The sequence below is a fragment of the Castanea sativa genome, chromosome 12, assembly GCF_040712315.1.
Source record: "Castanea sativa cultivar Marrone di Chiusa Pesio chromosome 12, ASM4071231v1".
NCBI classification, from domain to species: domain Eukaryota; kingdom Viridiplantae; phylum Streptophyta; class Magnoliopsida; order Fagales; family Fagaceae; genus Castanea; species Castanea sativa.
Window position 1 is genome coordinate 47,754,387 of NC_134024.1, and position 20,119 is coordinate 47,774,505.

Below are 20,119 nucleotides of genomic sequence, written 5' to 3' on the forward strand. Positions count from 1 at the left end.
GCTTCCTTGACCACCACCGGCATCATAGCTCCCCACCAAGAAGCCCTCCTCGTTACTTTCTTTTTCTGTTTCTGTGCGAGATGGGTAAGAGAGAAGGGAGAGAGAGCCCACAAACCTTAGAGGATGAGTGGCTCGGTGGGCTCAGTGGGTCTGGCTTGTAGAAAATGGGAAGTGAGAAATTTAAGTGGTGGGTAGTAGAATCTTCTGTGTGGGAATTTAGGTCAAGGCCAAAAGATTCATTAATAGTACGTTCATTTTTTTTTTTGAAAAAAAAAAAAGGTGGGTCCGCTCAGCAAGACTCTTTTGCGGGATAATTAATGAAGAGTATTGACCAGGAGCATCGTTCTGCCGACAGCGTGGCATGGTGCTGGTAGGTGATTCCACATATAGAATATTCCAGATGGTTTCGACAATTTCTTCGATAAAATCTGTCTCTGGCCTGCCACAATTTTTTTTTTTTATAAAAAGAATAGAAGTTAGTGATCATAAAATAAAAATAAATGAGCTACGAAAAATGGAATGAAATGCCAAAATACATTTTCTTTTTACATTAGGTAACAAATTAGTAAATTATTTATTGTCTCATTTATTATACTTTAATTATTTTTTCCCCTTTTTATTGAATATACATACACACATATATTATATATGATTTTAAAATTTGATCATCAAATTATAGATATATCTTAATAAATCAAAGGCTAAAATATTCAAGACTATAATAACAATAGTTTATAAATAAAATCACTCTATCGACCTTTGTCACTTCCTCAAACTAACGCAACAGTTTATAAAAATCTACTAATTGAAAGACCAAAACTATGTATTATTGATTTATAGTCGCATATTGACTAAATAGGGAAAAATGATCAATAGAGGGCCAAGTAGGTACTTAACAATACAAGGTAACACATTTCATAATCAATAGTAACTCCACCATCTGTTGAAATACTTCAATCTCTGAATAAATGGCACCAAAAGACTCAGTACTTTAAAAATTACACCTACGACAACAACTAAGTCACCATGTGATTGAAAACATAAAACCGTCATGCGATTGAATGCTTCTATTGGCTATCTAGAGTATGAAATATCTTGAAGTTTATTTCTGTATTAATTACAATGGAATCAGCTCAGCTTTTATAATTAACAAACAAACCCCTCAATATATGAGAAATCTTAGTTGACAATAACATTCAAATTCTTTTTCGAAGAACTCAAATATATGCCATTTAAAATTTTAACCACATTTCTAGAGATTAATCCATACACACAGAGATCCTGATAACACATTTCATAATCAATAGAATCAGCTTTTATAATTAACAAACAAGCACCTGAATATATGAAAAAACTTACTGATACGGTTTTAAATGCAACCCTGCCAAGTTTGCAACGTCCTTCAAAGTAGCCTTCCAAATGTTTACCTTGTCTTCAGGGCCATTCAGGATTGCTTCCGCAAGATTCCCCTTATGTTTTCGCACCTCAGATGGAGACACATCATAAAAAATAGGCAGCACCGTTTGATTTAACACCCTTTTGCATTCCATGATCTTCACCAGCTTATCCAGGCACCAATTGGAAGTAGCATAGTTTTTTGAGAACACCACAACTGCAATCCTTGATGTCTCAATTGCCTTCATCAGTTCAGCCTGAATAAATTCCCCTCTATACGCACGAACCCTTTTACGTTCTAAAGCAGCAAAGAGATGGCTGGTAAATCTTGTGCCGGTATCTTCTGCATGAAAACTAATGAAGACCTCATTTTCATATGTCAATATTGGGGTTGATAAGGATGGAGCAAAGTTTTCTTCGCCCACAGAATTAGCCATGGTTGCAACACAGAGACCTAACTGAGGTAAGAGCAGTGTGCTGCCTAAACTCAAGAAGAGAAAAGGAGCAAGGACCGATAAGGGTGGAGCAAAGTAATGAACCATGGTTGCAACACAGAGTGGAGTAAAGGAGAAAGAACCAGATGTTTCTTTGGGATTTCTCTCTCTTCTTCTTCTTCCTTTTCCCTTTTTTGTTTTTTAGCTTTCCCTGTTCTCTCTCTTCCTCTGTTTTCTGTTTCTGCAAGAAATTAGTGTGAATTTAACTTTGTGCACACGGTAGCGAATCATATAGCAACATGACTTTTATGATGAAGGAAGATACCAAGAAATTAGCATGACACACAAAGGAATCTAGTTTTCAAGTTTTGCACAGCCTTCTGTTTTGTTGTTCTGTACTTTTACAAAAAGGAACAAAAAGTATTCTAATCATTTATTTTGGAATGTTAAATTGAAGGATGTTGGATCTTCTTTGACATAACAAGCCATGCAAATTTTAGATATTGACCAAATGTTGGTTCGCCACTTGAGAGGAGTGGTAGAGAGAATAGGATTGAGGTATTAATAGAAACTTGTGAAGGAAATTCCCCTTTTAACTGCAGTGCACAAGCGGAAGTCAGCCTTGTAAAGAAATGTTTGCATAATATAAACTTCATTAAACATGCATTGAAGTTAGGAGACCCACTTGGTTAATTCACCAGTTTTTTCAGTGTATGTATATATATATATATATATATATAGAGAGAGAGAGAGAGAGAGAGAGAGAGAGAGTGGTCAAATGGTTAATGGTTTTCTCTATGTATACATTTGCTAAAGAAATTTATTAGAGTGAGCCTTATTGATTTGTTTTTGAGCTGATACCTAAGGACCAAGAATTAGTCCTGACTTAAGAGTAATTTGGAATTTTCTAATACAAAATAAAAGTATAGAAAATGCGTGGGTTGGAATCATTTTGTACCTCCCAAAGAAATGCTTTACTAGGTTCTGACAGTAATGAAATTTAAGATTTATGTTTGTAAAATCACATCACGCAGGGTTATGTTACACTTGAATCTGTATTACTATGAAAAATATCATAGTAGCTTAAGTTATGGTTGACTCACTCTTGGTCAATTTGAAGTGCTTTCTATAACATTCTTAACAGAATGCCTTTATAGCTTACAAATTGAGCAATCTGAGTTTTCACCTTTCTGAAATCGCAATTGACAATTTGACATGTGAGTTAAAAGTGAAGCTCTTTTCTCGGTCATCTATTATGTGTTAAGAAATTTTTGTTAGATTTACTAGCTAAGAAAATTTGGTTCTGAATATTATTGCATTGTCGATGTCCTCCAAAATTAAATCTGAGGTATTAGATACTGTAGCTGAAAATACTTAGAAGTAAATCATCTAGATTATAGCTTTTTTGTTCAGATTACAGTTAATGAGTTAATCCCACAATTGAACAGATCACCGTCCTAGCTTTATCGTCCATGTCCTGATTTATGAGTATTGGGAGACCATGTGCATTCTGTATATATATGCCTGAATACAAAACCTACAATCTTGTTATGTTGAATTCATTTAATATCTCTGATATGCACTATTTGGAAAGCTGGCATTAACCTTCTCTAGATTAGGAATGCCAAGTGCAGCAGCGGGAAAAAGACAAAGGAACTGCATAGAAGACATCAACAGGAAGAGGAAAAAAAGAAAAGAAAGGTTGAAGAGTATCGTGAGATTAGCGCATGCTTGAAAGAGTATCCAGATGAAGATGTCAGAAAAGCACGGAGACTGGTTTCAACTTTCAAGCTTTCATCAGAGCAGCTGAAGAAGTGTTAGAGGTAATCAGAATGTACAATATCAAAGCCATTACCTCATAAATGGTTTAATCTGTCAAGAGGCTTTAAATTTATGAGAATGTGTTTATTTCTAAAGAGTGTTTCCTGCATACACAGGTTAATAGAAATCCTTCTGAAATTTCTTTGTTGGATGCTTTTCTTTTCATTATTAAGAAAATATTTTTGTCCTATATCTTAAAACATCCCATTTCATTGCTGTCGATTCTCATAAATCCTTTGAAGCATGTAGCATATTAGCCCTTGTGGTGAACTAGGTCAAACAGTTCAAGTAGCATAATTGTAAGTGTTGATTAAGTTTCTAATATGCAGGAAATTTAGGAAGCTGCTGAGGAAGGAGAACTCAATGAACTTGTTCTAATGGACATAATTGCCTTGATCTAGCTAGACAGGATGTAAGTTGGTCTTTTGTTGTCTCAAAGTTTTGTGCTTTTCTTCTTATGCAATGTTGTTAGTGTAATTTTTTGCAAACAATTTTCTAGAATGTAAATGCTTGTAATCACAGATTACTGTGATGTTCAAATTTAATGGCTGCCGCTATAAATTTCTCTGTAGGTGTAAGCGTATTTATTGCTTTTCAGCATCAGTTTCTCTAAGTCTCAAATATTTGTACTAAAGGCCTATACTACCACTTATTTTCAAAAACAAAACAAAACAAAAAAACTCTTTTACACGAGTTTGAAGAAAACATTATTTATGAATCTGGAATTTATAAGCATAAAACTCTCAACTAAATATTTCTCATGAAGCAAAAGCGAATAAGGGAAGAAGTGCTACACAAGACAGGATAGTAATCGAGTCTTTCAAACTATAGAAGCTACTAGGAGTAGCAATTATGATGAGCAAGGCATCCTTATTGATTAGGGACTGTGATGACCAAAGTTACTCTCAATTGCATAATACTTTTGAATATTTTGAGAGAAAGAGAGAGTTAAAGGTTGTCTTCTAGGAGCCTTCTCTCCTTTAGAAAAGAAGAAGGTATCAAACAAAAAGAGAAATAAAACACTGTTGAACCTTCAATCTCAATCTGATATCCAACACAATACCTGTAACTCCGGGAACTTCAAGTTCATATGGGTTAAGAATGGAAATTAAAATCTACGATATCTAGTCTCTCATTGTTCCTCAGTAGCTCGGTGGTAGAGCAGTTGGCTGCTGGTCATAGGTTTTACTATATATGTCTAACAAAATTTATTTAAGACCTCTTCGTTTGTAATTTTGTTTTAAAACAAGAATTGGGAGCTCCTTTGTCCTTTTCAGCACATGGCTTTCTCATGTCCTTTTATTTGTTCCTCATAAATCTTACTACTATAGCATGAGTTCAATAAAATATGATGTAATGCATTCTCTTTCTCTCTCTCTAGTGTTGATTCAGATTTTTATATCATTTTTCTGGGATGAAAAGGATGCTGTAAGAAGTCTTGATCTGTTACACAGAAGAGTTGGGGTATACACTACTGTCCATAACTTCATATATAAGTTCCTGGCTTAAAGTTGTTACTTGCTGGTTTCAATATGCATAGGGTTTGAACTTTCAAAACCAAATGGTGAGCTTTATTGAATCTTGTCTGAAATCAATCTGAAATCATGCTGATATATCGTGGATTTCCTAATATAATTGTTCCAGCCTAGCACATCTTGCACCATAATTTCTTATATAATCATTCCAGCCTAGCACATCTTGCACCATAACTGCCAAGTGGGATACCAATTTTAACTGTTGAAATACATCACTCAGTTTTATTTCCACAAATCACAGCATTTAATACATTCGGAAGGTAGAATCAGAGACTAGAATGCAGTTGGATCTCAGGAAGAATCATTCTAAAGATTCCCGTGTAGTTCTACATAACTTCTGTTCTAGATATTTACATTGATCGGCCTTCATCTTACTTCTTTTTAGGAAGGTCCTGTGCCTCACCTAGATATTTGCTTGTTCATGTTATTGTGTATTTCGACACTTGTGATTGCTAATATTGTTGTGGAAGAAGAATGTGAACTTATCGATGAAAGTGAATGCAGCCTTACCAATCAAAGGATAGAAAAACAGGTTCTAGGAAAGCATGGCAAGGAATCAATAACCAGCTTGCAAGTATTGGGCAATTGTAATGTCTTGTTGAAACCACCTCAGTTTGTTATTTCAGTAGGCTTTACTTGTTTCATGGACTGTGTATCTGTCTTGGCGCTGGTTCTGTCCTGTCTATCTTTATTTATTTTAGTTTGTTAAAATTATAATTGTTTGCAGGATCACACCATTCTTTTTATCACCAGACTGCTGTTGCCTCCAATTCCTGCAGATTACTATAGGAGCGATAGCCATTTGATCATCTATGCTCCATTTTGAATGTCCTCGTTGGAATATTGAATGTGAATTGTATTCAGATTTCTCCTTACAAGGCTTGGTGAGTTGCACTTTAAATCTGTCTACTGAGATATGCATGTCGAGTCCACATTAAATTAGTTATTGGAGTTGTGTTCTATAAGAGGACCATATTCTCCATGGACTTATGTGGTTAAAGGGGTGGGGTGGGACTAGGAACGGAACCAATATTCAAACCTAGGGGAGGGGGGCCAAACTTAATGTAAGCTCGTCGACTTTTATTGGCGGTATTTTTTCAAAAAGAAAATTTTTTTGAGGATTTTTAGAAATTGGGACATCAACTCTAGAGGATGGCAACATTAAATTATCACCATTACCTTCTAAATTATTTGTATTTTTTCTTTTGAAAAAATCAAACATTGCAGGTGACAGGGGACTTCCCCATAATCTACAATTTTTTTTTTTAGATGTCTTTATTATTAATAACAATTCGAATAATTTCTTTACATGTAAAGTCATGATACTTTATCCTACATAAAATTAATGTTTTAATTTTTCATTCCATTTTTTTGTTGAGTTTTCATTCCATTAATTATTTATTTAATTTTAAGATGCTTCATTCTTTCCCTATTTTATAAATCTATTGTACCAAAAATTAGTTCCATACTTCCATATAATATTTTTTATTATTAAACATTAAAACTAATGCTAACAATTCATTGCACAATAAGAAAATTATAATTTTTCTACTGATCGGTCAATTGAAACATTTACTATTCAACATGAAAGCATTTATCATAATTCAATTCAAGAGAAAGAAGCGAGAGATCAGGGAGAAATCAGAGAAAGAGAAAAGAGAGGGGTTTCATGGAAATTAAAAAAACGCCGAGCCTCTGTCACAAAACATATCGCTGAAAGAGATATCAGATTAGAGAAGCGAGATCAACGAACGTACCTCAGCCGAATCGACTCGTGTGTGATTATGAACAGTGATCGGATCGAGAGGTGGAGAAGCCAAAGTGTTGGTTGGTGTGTGATTTGTGAAGCTGTCGGCGAGTTGGAGGTCTTGACCCTTGAGTTGACTTATCTCAACAAAAAAAAAAGAAAAAAAAAAGTGGGCTTAAACAGTGTAATTACGACGGGTGGTTTCACCCTATTATACAAATTTTTAAAATTTTAAAAATATATATTTCTCCTCCTATAATTTCTAAGTTGGTAAAATATATTTTAAATTTTGTTCTTATCAACTTTTTTTTTGATAAAGTTGCAGTTGTATTTTCATATCAACTACTTTTATAATTCATGTCATTTTTACTTCTTCTTTTTTAACTTGGAGTTGTGAGAGATTTTAGAAATGAGAAAGATATAATTAAATACGTTAGAGATAAAGTTGCTTCACATGATATATATCTTAATTGAAACAAAATTAGATTAACTTTAGACTTTTTGTCTAAGGTTGTAACGTAATGTAATCCAAAGACTTGCATCCATGGATTGGGCTTTGTGATGTTTGTTTCCAAGAAAAACAGTGAATGAGGTTTCAACTTGCAATTAAAGAGGTCTAATACATTTTAAATTGCAGCAATATTTATAATTTTTTTCTTCTCTTTTATTAGATTAAAAAAAAAAAAAGCAACGTGATATATGATTTCCAAGAGAAGTTAAGTTGAACTAAAACTATTTAAAAATGCTAAAATAAAAAATAAAAAAACCAAATTACTACACGGATAAAAAATATAGATATAAATAACTAATAAAAAAACAAAACATCAACACGAGTTGAGCTAAAACTCTCTAAATTTACTCTACTCTACTATTTAAGAATGATAGAATCAATCAATAAAAAACCAAAATTAAGTGAAGAACTTCTGAAGGAAAGATTTGGCTTTTTTGGTGAGAATAGCTATCTTTTTTTTTTTTTTTTTTTTTCTATTAACGTAGTTCAATTATTACTTAAATTCTATGATTTTTTTTAACATTTTACATAATGCAATTCATCTCAATTATTGATGTATTTTTTTATTAGGTGTTCTTAATTGATTGTGCTGATTATTTCCTCACTTATGGCAATATCAAAATGGCTAGACAAGTAATTTATATGTAAACTTTTACATTTACATTGCAATATAGTTTTTGTTTCTCTTTTTGCACTTTTTGTTTTAATCTATTTTTGAAATTATTTTGATTGTGGTACCCTAAAAGGTTTAGATACTTTATATATGTATATGTGTGTGTGTGTATAATTTATTACTAAATCTATTTGGGATGAAACTCATCTATCATATGAAATTAGGAGATTTATGTGAGAACTATCTTCATTTTTTTATGAGTATCTAATTTTCTATTAACGTAGTTTAATTATTCTTAAATTATATGATTTAAAAAAAAAATTTAGACAATGCAATTCATCTTGATTATTGATATTATTTTTCAATTTGGTGTTCTTAATTGATTATGCTGATTATTTCCTCACTTATGGTAACATTAAAATGGCTATGACCGGTAATTTATAGGTAAATATTTACATTGCAGTCTAAATACTTACATTTTTGTAATTTATGAAATTTGTTTTTGGTCATATATACAAGAAATGTATATATCATTAGCACTTCTGCTACTATACATGTTAGCAAGTATAATGGAAAGAATTTTAAATGCCACACACACACACACACACACTTATATATAATTGAATTACAATTTTACTTCTAAGAGCTTTTAGAAATTTAAACCTTGCCATAATTTTTAAAAATATTTTATAATATTTTTTTTTTCAAAAAAAAAACTTACATAAGATATATTTTCCATGTAACTTAATTTTTAAAAATATTTTTACTATTTAGTTGTTATTAGATTTGATTATATTATCAAAAAATTTATATTTAAAATTTTTTATTAAACCGTGCATCACACGGGCATAATACTAGTAATTTGATAAACACTCACAAATAAATAAAAGAAATACTATGATCACAATATTTTTACTAGAAATACTATGATAGGTTGTTACTAGTTGTTATTGTTGGGGCAAAAAAAAAATCTTAGTGTTAGGTTCAAATTTGAACAAATAACAAATAACAAATAACAACTACCCATTTATTATTTGTTGTGAAAATATTGTGAATGTAGTACCTTTCAATAAATAAAGGACAGAATTTCCTCCAAACAAACTTGCAGCAACATTTGCAAACAAGGACAGGTGTCAAACAAATAAAGAAACACATATGCAATGGTCACGTGCATTGCACACGACCCCTTTTAAGAGAAGAGCTGTTATAATCTAGAGAATCATAGACGCTTTCTCCTCTCTCTCTCTCTCCTCAAACACGCCTCTCTCTCCGCAAATTTTTTTTTGGGAGTGGGTTTTGAGCAGTCCAAGCTCCTCTGAAATTAACGACTGTGGCTTGGGAAAGATCTCTGAGGAGATGTTTGAAAGGACAATGGACATGTTTGAGAAGGTTGCATATACCCAACAGTGTGATTAGTTCGCATTTGAAGAAATAGAATACCTTATGGATGGAGTTGGCCACATGGATCTAATCAAAACCATTTATGAGCATTGGTGGCAAAAAAGGTAGGGAATGCCTTTAATCTGACATCTTCAGGTATCTTCTGAATCACTTTTCTATTGTTCTTGATATTATGTTCAGCACTATGATGTAAGCTACTTTAGTGGATGTAATCCCCTATGTAGAGAGTGCACTTGAGTTATTAAAGGATTCAGCTTCTGCTGAAGCAATCTTAATTTTATATAATTTTTACAAAGACGCTAATATGAATTTTAGATTAGTTGTAAACAAAGAAGGGAAATCTTTGGAATTAAAATGATATGAAGTAATATTGTTCGGAGTTTTTAAACAAACTTGGAAACTGAGGGGCATGTGTTATGTGAGATGAGAGTGAAGTTTTCTGGAAGAATAAGAGAGGAATTTGATTTGGACATCTACTGATGGAAGGAATATATTTTCTGGATTTGAATTGATGTGCAATATGAAAAAGAAATAATTTAACTTACTTTTTGTTTCTTATCATTATGTTGCCTTGTGGTCTGGTTTTCATATATATAAATTACGTTTAGATTTTACAAAATTCAGTGTTGATATATATTGTCAATTTGGGGGGAGGCATCTGCTTTTGTTAGTTTCTTTTTTCGGGACATGAAATTCATGCAACTCTTGTTTATTTTGCTTATGTGTGTGTGTATATTTATATATATTTTTATAGATATTTTGCTTGTGTATATTTAAACTGCTTGTTTGTTTGTATTTATATTTAAATGTATCTCAAGGCTCTTTTTATTGTGCTTTATTCAGCCACCGCAGTGGGAAAGGTATCAACAACAAGTGAAGGAGTGGGAGCTAGCTTTGAACAAAAACTATACCAACATCCCTAATGGATGCCAGGAGAAGGCTGCACCAATTGAAAAGCTACCCATGTTTGCTTTCTGTTTGAAGCCGTGAGGTTTAGAAGTTCCCAACAAGGGGTCAAAACAAAGGTCACGTGGGAAGTTTTCAATTTCTGGGCAAAGTAATGCCATGTTGGGAGATAAGGATGGTTTACATGCTTTTGGTATTTTTTTTACACTTCTACATATATATTATATTATTTAGACTCAATTTTTCTTGTAACTTTTTTCCTTGATTTAGTTGTATCTGTTATTTCAGGAAGAAGATTGAATGGTTTTGCCTTTGTGGATGACAATTTTGTATATCCGGGTCAGAGTTATGAATCCCATGAGTTCAGCCCCTGAAAATATGTTCATGACAACAAGGTTATAGACCCAGAACTACAGCCTGAAGTGTATGCAAAGAAGCAAGTTGTTGCAACATTTCATATTGTACTAAATTGCATTGAACTTGATCCAAAGATGCAGCCCAGGATGCTTACAGTATTAGAGAGTCTTGATAGTATAAAATCACAAAGAAGAAAGTAAAGATCTTAGTAGAAATTTGGTTCTTGATGCTGATTTTTTATGTTGAAAGTGTTTGGTTTGTTAGCAGTCCATGGTTGGAGGGGGATTTGGATGTATATTTTCCTGGAAATATTTTTGTGAGCCAATGTATATTTCAACAAATCCATTGCTAAATTTATATATTTTTGTGTCTATGCATTTGCATATTTGAACAAGGCAGCTTTAGATGAATGCAATAGAGTGATGTGGATGGAAATTTAAATTTAGGAAGTTTAAATCTAGCAGTAGATTTGTTGAGCTTTTCCTTTTATTTGGCTCTCATTCAAGACTCAGGAAGTTTAAACTTAGAAATGGATTTGGTTGGCTTTCCTTGTCAAATATGTAATTAGACCACCAAGTTCACCTTCTTGTAGAAAGGATTGCAGTCCAAATCATTTAATTTTTCCCTCATGATCATACTTTATCATGATATTTTGAAAATGCTCTATAAAATTCTAGTTGCAAAGCTTCTAGGTCCTTCAATTCTGACGTTTTGTTGAAAGCACTTGACAAAATGTTAACATTGATGATTAGAACTGTGTACTATAGATCTTGTGTCTGTGGTCTTAAAAAATTTCTTTTATATAAATTTTTTTGCTAATTTTTTAGGCTAATTTGTGTCCATTTTTTGTGTGCAACAAAGTCTTTTTTCTTAATAAAATGCCATAACTCATCACTAAAAAATAAGAAGTTCTACTGCAATTTTCAATATTCTGTGGCTCTTTGTTTGAATTGCCTCACAATAATAAGACAACATAGCTTGAAAAATACACGATCAGTAACACTTTCCATTCATTACATCACCCAAGATAATCTGCTGAAAAACATCAATGTAGAAATGGTACCATGCACTTGTACACAAATCACAAACAAAGTGCCACTGGTTACACAAAAAGGGGGAAAACAGCCACTTTATAGCACTTTTTACTGAAAAAGATAGTTAAACAAACCTACCAAAAAATAATAATAATAATAATAAAAAATGAGGGAAGCCAAGGCTACAATTTCCAATCAATTTTCTGCACTTCTGCTTTTAGTTTCACCTCATCTGCAAGTCATGTTATACTTTACAAATTTTTCTACCTAGTGAGGCAACTGCTCAAAGTGCTAGTAGCACAAACTCAATTTGACCACAAGTATGGTGAAATGCCAGAGAATTCCTTTCCTCTCTGATTTCCAGTGAAGCAAACAAACACTGAGACCAACCAACAACCAAATAGCTCAGACCCATTTGGGCAAAAGCTAAAATGGTCAAACCATGCTCTTCCAGCTACATTGGCAGTAAGAGAAAAACAAGCTCTTCCAACTAAATACCATCAACTTGATGTCAGCTAGAAACTCAGGTGTCATCAACTTGCGAGTGGAAAACAAAACTTGGGAATGAAGTGGTGATATCTCTGTCCAAGAAGAAACGGATGGATGTTAGCATCAAGAGCTTGAATTTAGAAATTATTCATGATGGAGAGGCCATCATGCTCTAAACATGACATGAGCAATGAAATACCAGAGTCTATAATAATTAATAAAAAATAACACATTCGTCCCATCAGGGTGAGTTCAACAAACTAACTATTTAAAATCTAGTAAAATGGACAAATGCCACATAGCAACAGGACACACCATGTATCAAATTTCAATTCTATCTTTGATCACATATTAAGTGATTCTCATTTGTACATGATTAATCAAGAAGAGCTAGCCAAAATGGTATTTTAAAAAAAATTAAAAACAATAAATCTAATTATCACAGCAAGAAAAAACTAGAATTAAATCATCAAGATATATCACACAAAGCATACCAAAATAATCTCAAATACATGCTCCTGTACTAATTGAAATTTCTTTTTCAAAGTTGCAGGATGATAGAGCCCCAGCTAAGCTACATTGCCAAAAAAGGATTTGAAGCATTCATGATGGATTGAAATCATGTTTCTTGGAGTTACCAAGACTAATTTTTTTTAGTTTTACTGAACTTTTAGATTTAATACATGTTAACTTCTTTTTAGTTTGAAACAAGTGACATGTCATGTACATATTTTTGGTATTTGTTAAGCAATGTTTCTTATAGAGATTGTAATAGCTTATTGTTGAGTTTTGAAAACAACTCTTCACTAACTCCCTTTTTTTAGGTAACTGGAACTCAAGTTTTAGACCATTTGTTGAATAAACAAAATTTTTCATGTTAGCTTTGTATCTTCAAATAATGATGCCTAGAGAAACCAAGCACTACACGCCATGTGATGTTCCATTTTTACAAGAGAAACCAAGAAAGAAAAGCTGCAAAGTTGTTCCACGAGTTCCAAATAACAGAAACTTTAATTAGGCCTTATCATAAAATAGCACGTGTACAATTGGTGATTTGGTTCCAAGTTCAAACTGTAATTACATTATAGTACAAATTGATCTTTTTGCAACTTCTGTACAATGCATTATTTCAAGGCTTATAAACTTAAAGGAGTAAAGATAACATCTTAAGCTCTACAAAACTTTGCCGTTTAAACTTGTGGTTGATGCTTATTACAAATGCAAATGGCATTCTTAGCTATTGGTCATGTCATAGAGGATATACGACGCCTAGCAAGTCAGCTAAGAAGTTGGTCCTCTGAGCATACATGCAGAGATGTGAATTATGGACCTCATACACTTGCAAGACATGCACAGTTCTTGAAAGACGAGGTTATACAGCTAGAAGATATTCCTGGCAAAATTCTGCATTTTCTACCCATTGTCTCTATCCTTGGTTATTCAATCTTCACAGATTCTCTATTTTTTTTTGCCTCTGGCATATTTTTTTCAAGAATGACTTCTAGATTGCTAGCATTGCTTTGCTTGGATTAGCTTTTATTGAGGTTGGTAGCTTCTCAAAACTCCTCTCATATTCCACAAATACACCCTTTAAAGTAAAGATTATCATTTTCAAAATGAAGTTTACTAATAATGTGAATAGCAAAAACTATACTTTGCAATGTACTTCTTCCAATTTTACAATTTGGCATCAAGGTTTTGCAATTGAGCTTCAATTTCATTGAATCGAAAACAGTAATTGAGCACCAATTTCAAAATGTCATTCCCCTTCATTGAAGCATAAATAACAATTGAGCATCAATTTTAGAATGCCACTCCCCATCACATAAATTGGCTTGATAACATTTCAAAAGATAAACCACAAACATCATTATGGTTATTGAAATATTAAGAAAAGAATAACTGCATTTTCTTACATTATCTTGGTTTGTACCGTACATCCTTTCAATGGTTTTGTATAAATACAAACAGACACTAAGTGTCAAAATTGGACAATACATATATCAAATTTAAATCTTCAGTAAAACTGAAAATTAGTCCCGTTAACTTCAAGATAACTGACTTCAATCCCTCATGAATGCTTCAAAATCTTTTCTGGCAATGTAGCTTGGCTAGGGCTCCATCATCTTGCAATGTTAAAAAACAAATTTCAATCAACACAGTAACATCCTAGAAGACCAATCCTCTAATTACTAGAAAAAAAGATTCATTTGGTTTCAAGTGAAATAGACCAACAATTCGACTGAAACTTAAATCTAGTACCCCACACAACCCACACCTTTTTGATCCATAATTCAGCAATTTATTTATCATTTACTTGAATTAGAGCAAAAACCAAATAAAAATCCTAGTTGTATACTTGAATGGATGCACCCCTATTATCTGTAATTGCAATTCAAACCAACCAAATGCTTTAAGAATACTATCAAATTATGCTCAAATTTGCAGTGGCACTAGAAGCAACTAAGATAATGCCTCTCTCCAGTTTTAACATATGAAGAAGCAAGTGGGATTTTCACAAATGTCTTAATATCAGGTACTCGAAGGGGAATAATAGAAGAAATAGCCTTGTCTATGAGCATATCCTTAGCAAATTCAAGAGTCCATTTGAAAATGTGCAACACTCATATTGTAACAGAAGACTACCAAAACCACATCCTACGTTCTTCACCCACACAAAAAAAAAAAAAAAAAAAAAAAAAAAAATCCTCAACACAAAAACTAAAAAATTACTCAAAGATGGAGTATAGTAATAGAATAGTAGTACACCTAATGATTACCTATTGAAAAGTGAGATATTGATGAAAGAAAAAACCTTTATTTTCTTACAACGATTATTTGGCACAAGTAGAGCTAATTATTCTGTAGACAATGCACTAAGTTCTCAAATGGTGCACAACTAGGACTTTTTAAAAAAGATACAATGCACTCAAAGTTCCTAATCGTAATAGGTGCTTAAAAAAAAATCACTCGTTCTTTTACTATATGTTTTAATTTCATGTCTTTTTCCTTAACTCATGCAAGTCATATGTGTTTTTCCATTTTCCATTATATAATATTACGGTAATCATTTCATTCAAAATTGAAACATCATTACAAGAGCTCAAAATTAAACATGACTGTACTGTTATAGGCTACAGAGTACAACTCGAGAATAAAAGCCAAGTAAACCACACACCCAAACAATCTGAAAAACCCATAAATGCCATAGCTTCTGAAAGAGAACAAATTAACACAATCCACAAATCCCACAAAACAGAGCTTATTTTCCCTCTTTTTTCCCAGCAACCAAATAGAGCTCATTAAAATAAATCAATTAAAAAAATGACAGAGAGAGAAAAACAGAAAACTTACAGGGCAATGGCGTCAGTGACAGCGCAGTTGGGGTTGAGAGAAGAGCAAAAGGAATTGTTGGGGAAAGAGGCCACGACACTAGTTGGTGCGACTTCGCGTAAAGGTGATTGTGGCAGCAACCTTGGCTGGGTTGAGAGAGAGAAAGAGAAAGTGAGAGTTTTTGAGAAAGAAAGAGGCGGGTTTTAACTCTATTGCTGACTTGGTTTCTTGTTAAATGATATCAGCACTTTCTCTTAGGTGTCTCATTTTAGTTGATCCAGACTACAAGGTCAGTATGGTGACTTTATAGTCCCGGACTAGCTAAGAATTTCCCCTCTGACTGACCATCCGTTTCTCTCTCTCATTTTTTACTCTTTCTTCTCCAAAATTCTTCTCATTTCTTCTTCTCCAGATCTCTGCCTACCTCCTCTTCCTTTCTTTCTTTTTTATTAATTTATTAAGCTATGGCCAAAAATATCACTCTCTCTTTCTTTTATTTTTATTTTTTCTTTCTTTCAATTTTTTTTTCACTCTTTTGTGGTGGTGATAGGTTTTGTGTCAGTTGTGGGTGTGGTGGTAATGAGTTTTATGGCTGATTGTGAGTGTTATTGTGATGGGTTTTGTAGCTGGTTATGGGTGTGATGGTGATGGGTTTTGTGGGTTTTTTTTTTTTTTTTTTTTTTTTTTTTTTTTTTTCCGGTGGTAGTGATGGTGGTGGCTGGCGGTTGGTTGCAGGTTGTGGGTTGCTAATCTAGAATCAAAGTCTAGAAGGAGTAGGAGGGTTTGTGGGTCAGTGATGGTGGTTTGTGGGTCAGTGATGGTGGTTCTGATTTGTAGGATGTGGGCCAGTGACGGTGGTTCTTGGGGTTCCGATTCGGAGGATGTGGATAACGGTTATATATGAGATACATTACTTTATTGTATTTTTTTTTTATTTCTACGTTTGAAGGGGATTCAGAAAGTTAGTTATGACTTCAAAAAATGTCAAAAATACCCCTAATTTAATTAGATAATCCTTATTCTTAAATAAAAATAGGATTAAAATTGTAATTCAATAAAATTCAAAAAAAAAAAAAAAACTATTAGAGAATCTTTTTTCCTAAAAATTAGCATACTCTCTATTTAAATATATCTCATGCAAGTTTAATACATTTTTTCTTAAAAACTAGTTCACACTAAACTAGTAGCTTACTCCATTTCAATTACTAAATTTTAGTTTAAAAAAAAAAAAATCTTTTATGTGTAACCTCACTAACAATAGATAAATTCAAATTGAAAAATTACATTAAACTTAAAATTAAAAAAAAAAAGTCTCATCACATATGTGAAGCTCGTGTAATAAAATAAATAAAGTAAGTTTTTAAGTTACTAGCTAAATTTTTTAGTTTTGTTACTCACTTACTATGAATACTCTAAGTTCGTTACTGTGAATACTCTAAGTTCGTGTTTCCATCTCCATGATACAACTTTTAGCATTTGTCAACAAATAACCCATAAAGAAATTAAAGCCCATTTGAGTCTCCATTAAAATTCTTATATCGGTTTTTTCTTCTATCCAAGACAATAACCCATAAAGGAAACAAAGCCCATTTGAGTCTCCATTAAAATTCATATATGGGCTTTTTCTTCTATCCAAGATAATAGCCCATTAAGAAATTAGTTCAAATGGAAATGAAAGTATACGTCAATTAGCCCATTCTATTAGCTTAGTCGTAAACTAGACCATATCTGCATGAAAAGTAAGGATGGCGACGGGATGGGACAGGGTAAAATCATGAGTATCCTGTCCTTATCATAATCTTTCTTGTAAGGCTGGGAAAACTGCACGGAATAAGAACTATTCTAGAAGGTTTAGAAGTTTATGGTCATTTTTAGCGCAAAATGTTTTTTTTAATCAGAATAGTGTAAGAAGTTATAACAACTTCTTCAAATTTATCTTCTATTTAAATTGTATAAAATATATATAGTTTTTTTAATGTAAAAAAGTGAGGAACATGAAAAATTTGTTTTAAATTTTAAATGTAGAGTTTACAATATACTATTTTCCTTATTACCTTTTTCTTTGAATTTGAATTTTTTTTAAAGTAATGTGTGTGTATTTTGGATCATTTGAAAAGTGAATATAAAAAAGTCGTATATTTTCAATAATAAAGAATTATAGACATAAATAGTTACATATTGAAATGAATGGTGTAATTTGAGTTCCAGTTAACTCAATTGGTAAAGTATTTTGTCGTCAAATAAAAATTCTAAGGTTTAAATGTCTCTTATTCAAAAAATTGATTAATATCTTAGCTTAATGATAAGAGCAACTATTATGGAATGGGCTTTAGGTTGAAATTCTATAATCTTAAAAAAAAAAAAGAGACTATATTTATGATGTGTATCATAAATTACAAAATATTGCAATCAAGTAATAACACTCTATTTCAATATTAAAATGTCCACCCACCAAAATTAGTGTCTAAATTATTATATTAGTTGTTAGATTAATCTCAAATTAGATGCTAATTGCAAAAATTTTATAATATAAAAGTATATGTTAAAAATACTCGCATGTTTTTAGATGCTACTTTTTAAACAATGGAGGGACATTTGTATATTAATCTCATAAAATCGTATTTATTGTTAAATATTGAAGATCAAGGTGCAAATTGCAAATTTACGAATAAATTTAATTAACTGTACAAATTGCTTTTACAACTGATGGGACATAATTTCCCTCAAAAAGAAAAAACTGATGGGACATAAAGCTAAAGAATTCTTAATATAAATAAGTTAGTTCACTTTTTTTAGGGGTTGTTAATTACTTCATTTAAAAAAATTAAGAGAAAAGATAATAATTACTCCGGCTGGATTGTTGATAATATAGTGATTTTAGTTTTTTTTTTTGGGTAATTACAATATTCTCTTTTGAGTATTAAGGAAATAACAATACACTCTAAATTTTAAGAGAAAAAAAAATCCTCTCCTTTTATATTTGAAAAAAAAAAATTATGTTTGTAATAGAATATTCTAAATTCTTATAAAATTTTCTTTAACAAAGTTTGATCATGATTAGTCATAATGTAACTGATAAATTTATAATTAAAATGTAAAGTTTATCAAGCACCAAAAGAAGGGAGAATAATTTTGGAAATCTGTCATTAAGCAAATGGCAGGTCAATGCACAACATTTTTAATATCAATTTGACAAATTTTGATCAAACGGATGTTAATAGAGGGAAAAATGTTTTTTCTCTTCAAATTTAAGATAGAGCGTAATTCTCTCAAATCTCAAAAGATTGAGCGTAACTACTTTTTATTTATTTATTTATTATTAAGACTTGATTATAGTTTATTGAAAGAAAAAAAAATTTTCATTCAAAAATCTCAATACGCCTAGTAGACATCACAAGCACATATGAAACAAAAAACCAAAAAAAAAAAAAACAAGAAAGACTAATTATTCCTTGGCATATAACAAACATACTTGTACCAAAATAAAGTGGGCAAATCATGGGTCAAACCAACCGCAACATACATACAAAGTAAAATCACATAATTTAAATTACAAAGCTTGACTTGATTAAAGTAATGGGTCTAGTTTTTTGGGTTTTTCAGTTTTTCTTGACACAACTAATGTTAATGGTAGTAGTTTGGGAATATAAAAATGGTTTAGCTTCTTATTTTAAAACTCATTAAGTATTTACATAAAAAGTGATAAAAATTTAGCTTCTAGCATATACTCTATTCTTTATACAATACACATAACATCATATACTTTATTCTTTTACTATTTTATTTAAATATTCTTTTTTTTTTTTACCACCCAAGTTTCTCTCTCTAACTTTCATTTAAATAACTTTTTTGTGCTTACCATCTAACTATAGTAAATTGCTATAGATGACAGTTTAGTGTAGCTAAGGTTGTGTTTGATTCGACAGTAATTAATCTTTAGAAAATGTTTTACACCATTGATGGTGTTTGGCATCTCTAAAAATTACGGTCAAATTGAAAATACATTTAGTTGACCGTAAACCCAGCCCCTCCCCCCCCCCCATTAAAGTGTAAAATGTTTTACACTTTGAAACTTCCTCCAAAGAATTTCCACTCCTCACAAAAATCCTCTCCTCACTCACACTCCCATCATTCACACCATGCCTAAGCCAAAGCAAGGAGAGAGGCACCGTTGGTGAAGCCCAGAACCCGCTACCGACCCAAGGCTCCGCCGTCGTGCCTACAAGCCCCACCGCTAGTGAAGGTAGTTTGGGCACTTATCTCTTCCTCCCTCGACCCATCCCTCTTCCTCCCCTGACCCACCTCCACTGATCCATCCATTTTCCTACACCAAGCCACCTCCACCTCCACCTCCACCAACCCATCCCTCTTCCTCCCCTTTTCCACCTCCACTGACCCATCCATTTTCCACCACCGACCCATCTTCCTCATTTCTTTTCCCTCAAGACCCACACCTCTAATTGAGATCTTGAGATCTAGGTTTTTATGGGGTTTTTCCCATTTATAGTGTAGTTTTTTTTTAGTTTTGTTCCATGATTTAGTT

General features: G+C 32.2%; 2 long non-coding RNA genes across 2 annotated transcripts; one reads left to right on the forward strand and one right to left on the reverse strand.

Annotated features, from left to right (window-relative positions):
* Positions 1–254: 254 nt before the first annotated feature.
* LOC142618935 (uncharacterized) lies at positions 255–7,118 on the reverse strand. The gene is made up of 3 exons (XR_012841398.1): positions 6,943–7,118; positions 1,360–2,070; positions 255–439 (listed from the first exon to the last, which is right to left on the reverse strand). It is a non-coding gene; the product is annotated as an uncharacterized LOC142618935 (long non-coding RNA).
* A 2,181-nt stretch (positions 7,119–9,299) lies between these two features.
* Positions 9,300–11,163, forward strand: LOC142620902 (uncharacterized). Its single transcript, XR_012841659.1, has 3 exons — positions 9,300–9,592; positions 10,301–10,556; positions 10,652–11,163. It is a non-coding gene; the product is annotated as an uncharacterized LOC142620902 (long non-coding RNA).
* Positions 11,164–20,119: the final 8,956 nt, after the last annotated feature.